Source organism: Heteronotia binoei, chromosome 13 (assembly GCF_032191835.1).
Source record: "Heteronotia binoei isolate CCM8104 ecotype False Entrance Well chromosome 13, APGP_CSIRO_Hbin_v1, whole genome shotgun sequence".
In the NCBI taxonomy this organism is placed as follows: domain Eukaryota; kingdom Metazoa; phylum Chordata; class Lepidosauria; order Squamata; family Gekkonidae; genus Heteronotia; species Heteronotia binoei.
Genome location: NC_083235.1, coordinates 46,694,171 through 46,699,057, shown reverse-complemented (window position 1 = coordinate 46,699,057; position 4,887 = coordinate 46,694,171).

Below are 4,887 nucleotides of genomic sequence, written 5' to 3'. Positions count from 1 at the left end.
AGAGAGGCGATAGCGGGGAAGGGCTGATGCTTTATGCATAGACTTCTATCTCTTTGCTACTGTATCGACCCTTCTGGTTACCAATCGAATGTTACGATACCTGAGAGTAGTAGTAGCCCTGTTGGTCTATCGCAGCTAAATAAATAAATCAGGCTCCTACAGTGAGTGGGTCCTCCTTATAGATTGCATAGTGAGGGTCCACTAATTTCCACTGAAGAAGTGACCTCTAGTCAAGGAAAGTTTATGCTGAAACAAAATTCCGTTAGTATTTCAGGTGTCACAAGCCTCCAATTGATACGTGAACACAAAGGGAGCAACCTCCGGGAGACAAAAAAGGCCCAAGCAGCACACCATGGCAATTGTTGGAGATTTCTGTCTAAAGATTAAAGTTTTTTCCCACTTTCAACTTCCAATGTGAAGTATCCAGAGTTTTCATTACAGAGACACCAAGCGATAGTACAAAGGACTCCAACTTTGTCCTGTTGCTTCAGACCAACATAGCTGCCCAGCTGGATCTAGAGTGATGCCATTTACTTATACTTCTCACTTTTACCAAACATACAGAGTGCCTCTTTTTCTATAGAAAGACGCTGTTAGGAGACTTATGAGTCCCAAAGTAAAATTTAAAAAATCAAAATGCTATCTCCAGGACATTACCCATTTTGCATTATTCTTCTGCAATACATATTTATATGCAAATGAAAACTAGAAGAGGCGGCTGTTTTAAACTCATGTTTTTTTCTCCCCCTGGGTAGATCTCTATATACAGAACTATACTCCTGTAACATTATTGTACTATCTGTCTCACTTCATCCTGCACTAGATCTTATATTTTGTCTCACGCCCATGCTGAACAGACTGAATCTTGTTCTGAATCAGCTTTTTGAAATATCACCTCCTCACCCTGCAGAGGTTATTGTACTTTGGTCACATTATGAGAAGATAAGAGCTGTTGGAAAAGACAATAACATTGAAAGCAGCAAGAAAATAGGACCCAACAGGAGATGAATTGACTCACAGATGAAGCCATGGCCCTTGGTTTGCAAAGGAGGGACCATGGTCCAGTGGCAGAGCATCTGCTTGGCATGCAGACGGTTCCATGTTCAGTCTGCAACATCTCCAATTAAAAAGATCCGGCCATTGGTGAAATGAAAGTCTCTGGAGAGTTGCTGCCAGTCTGAGTAAACAATACCGACCTTGATGGACCAATGGTTTGATTCGAGCAGAAAGCAGCTTCATGTTCATGGGGAAGAGCTGTGGCTCAATGGTAGAAGCTCTTCTTTGCATGCAGAAGGTCCCAGGTTCAAATCCCCACCATCTCCAGTTGAAAGGACTAGTGAGTATGTGATGTGAAAGACCTCTGCCTGAGACCCTGGAGAGTTGCTGCCAGCCTGAGTAGATAATATTGACCCTGATGGACCAATGGTCTGATTCAGTATAAGGCAGCATGATGTGTGTTCATGGCTATAACAAACAGACTGCATTGAGAGTCCGTATGATTTTTGGCCTGATCCAACATGGCTTCTCTTATATTCTTATAGTAATTAACACATGGAATTCACTGCCACAGGAAGTGGTGGTGGCTGCAAGCACAGACTGAGGAGATTGGATGAACATGTGGAGCAAAGGTCCTTTAGTGGCTATTAGTCACAAAGTATAAATGGGGCAGTGATGCTTTGTATTCTTGGCTCTTCAGGGCAACAGTGGAAGGGCTTCTGGAGTTCTGGTCCCACTTATGGACCTCCTGATGGCACCTGAAATTTGGCCACCCTGTGACACAGAGTATTGGACTGGTTGGGCCACTGGCTTGACCCAACATAGCTGTTCTCATGTTCTCTTATCTGTGAACAAGCTTATTAACGATAGGATGTTTTGGAAGCAGAGGTCATTTTGTAGAAAAAGTGGTGCCAGAGCTCATTACCACAACTCATTTGCATGTGCCACGCCCCTGACTTCATCAGAAGGTATACTAAATTATATCAGCTCAGCATCTACCTTAAAATGCTTCTTGAATTATAATTGTCATAATAAAACCTTACTCCTGTCCCATCATACTTTTAAAATTACTTTCTCCTATGTGGCCACAGTGGCCTGATGAAGATTTCCATCTGTCTGCTTTATGGGTTTTGGTTATTTTCCCTTTTTTTGGGGGGGGGGATATTAGAAATTTTGTCAAATCTTAGAGTTCCGCAAAATTCTCATAGCGGGTTTGAACAATGGAGCCCAGAAGCAAGTATCTTTTTTTTGGGGGGGGGGGAATAAGAAAAAAAGAGCACAATAAAATTTAGAGGTTCTAGAGTGGAGCTCCTGCCCAAAATGAGGCCTGTTTGGAAGTCATTAATTCATAAGGTTACCATAAGTTGGAAGCAGTGTTCTCTCTAAGCTGAGTTAGTGTGAGCTAGCTCGGTTTTTTGCCCTCTGGCTCACACATTTTTGTCTTACCTCAGGAAAAATGGCCCTAGAGCAAGCTAATTTATGCAATAGCTCACAACTTTAATGAATGTAGCTCACAAAGTAGAATTTTTGCTCACAAGACTCCACAGCTTAGGAGTACTTGACTCACTTGACACACACACACATTGTTGAAGCTACCAAAGTCTCTTGTGTGCTGACTGTCTGGAGAGACAAAGCTTACTCCTACACACCAGACCCCAAAAGTCACAACTCCTGTCACAAGAATCCATGGCAAAGTGGGGGTTTGAATTTTTATCTCACAGATCCTAGTCTAGCACTTTCATCATCATACCACACTGGATCTCTTATATGCTTTATCTATTTTATGTCTGCATATGAGTAAAAACTTTTCTAGAACTGGAGGGAAAATATTTAATGCGATAATTTACAGATTCATGTGTGAAACTATAATCGTTAAACAGCATTCTCTATATACTACATATTTCAAATGCAGTTTCTCCTTAATGAATTAACTTTATCAACAAGAAGTCTGAAAACGTTTTTGTGCATCAGTATTAGTAGTTTAATTTGATGTGTTTCCTTGTGGAGTGTTTAGATGACATGGGCTGCAATCCTAAAGACACCTTCCTGGGAGTAAGGGGGAAAACACTATGTACCAACATACCAGGGACTGGGAGAGCCAAGTGTGTAGCCTGGCCATAAAGGACAGGGTTGCAGTGAGCAGAGAATTTGTACAAGATCAAGTGGAATCCAACCCAACCCACTTGTTTCCCATCCTGAATAGGACTGTCAAATGTTTCCCACCCAGGGCCTGTATCTGGACCATTATGTTCTTTCCTCAAAGAACAGCAAACTAGAGCAGCCGTCTCCCATGTCCTTGGACTTCAGGGGTTCAGAGGAAGGAATCCCCAGCTTCTTTGGGACATTTGTGTTTCTAATGCATGGCTATGACCCCCTCCCCTCATTTGAAATCAAACTGTTCAGATAGACTTTTTCACTGGGCATCAGGTGTACATGGGTGAAAGCCTATCAGGGACCCATGCATATAATTTGGGGTTGTTCAAAGCTGACTTTGGAGTGTAGATCCAATCAGCTCCCAGTTCTGCATTTGCAACCAAGTTGCCACTGGGAGGAAAACTGGCAGGCCACTCATGCTTTTTGAACAGTTCGTAGAAGACAGTCTGCTAGGGAACATAACAGCTACAAATGTTTGCTTTGGGGCAGTCCAACATGTGCAGCTGTTCATATCTCAGTCTCTTTTTATTTGTGATTCCATCATAAGGGATTGGGTACCTTGACTGTGCATAAAGGTTATCCGTATACAGCAGCTCAGTCCAGGTAGTGGTCTGGATATATGCTTTGATGTAGGCTTAGACCTCAACACCTCTGAAAGCTACAGCAACAATCCTATGCACTTGAGACTAAGTTCTACTGAATACAATGGGACTTACTTCTGAACAAATGTATACAGAATTGGGTTCCATGCCAACCATTTCAAACCATGCACCATGACAGACTGCTATTGTTCCATTTGTGGTAGCTATATTAAACACAAACTTGTTAGATGCTGGGATGATATGATCATTACATGCAGTCTCATGGATCACATATTGGTGACCAGGGGCTTGTAAAAGAAAAACATCTTTCTAGAAATATAGATGCCCTTTATTGTTTAGGCTTTTAAAACAAATATATCCTGCCAAAGGAAAACTTATTATTTGCTGTAATAATATAAATCCTATTTATCTTTAACATTATAGGGCTAGAGGCTGGTTTAAGTACACAAAGCTTAGCATTTATTTCTTTCTTTAAAATATTTCTATCCTTATCTGCTTGGACTCAAGGCAGTGCACAATGTAGCAACTCACTTGCAAAGGCAAGAATCAACACATTTTTAAAACGTATTAAAATACACAATTTATCTACTTAAAAGCATTCACAACGGTCTTATATCCCCAGAAATTATTGCAGTATGTAATTGAACATACTGAAGAATATGGATCCCTATCAGGCTATAAAATTAATAGGGAAAACCCCCAAAAACTATAATGACATTTTCAACACAACTAATAGAGATTATAACGAGCACAAAGTGCTCAACAGCTACTGACCCTATTAAATATTGGGAAATAAATGTGACTAGGCAAAATTGTAATCTTTTTAAAAATAACCACCAGAAAATTTGGAAATTGTTACAAGTAGATTTATTAAGATAAAAAACCCCTAAACATTTAATAGCTGGGAAGAATCTTTGCAACCAAAATGAATGTGCTGCTAAAACTTAACTTTTTATCCAAATGTTATCCATGTACATAGAATAAATAATATTGAATGAGTGGCAAAGACAGATAAATAAATTTATATGGAATGGCAAAAAATCATGAATAAGTGTCAAAATATTACAAGATGAGAAAAAGAGAGGAGGTTTTGCAGTACCAATTATAAAATTAAATTACCAAGCAGTATGTCTGG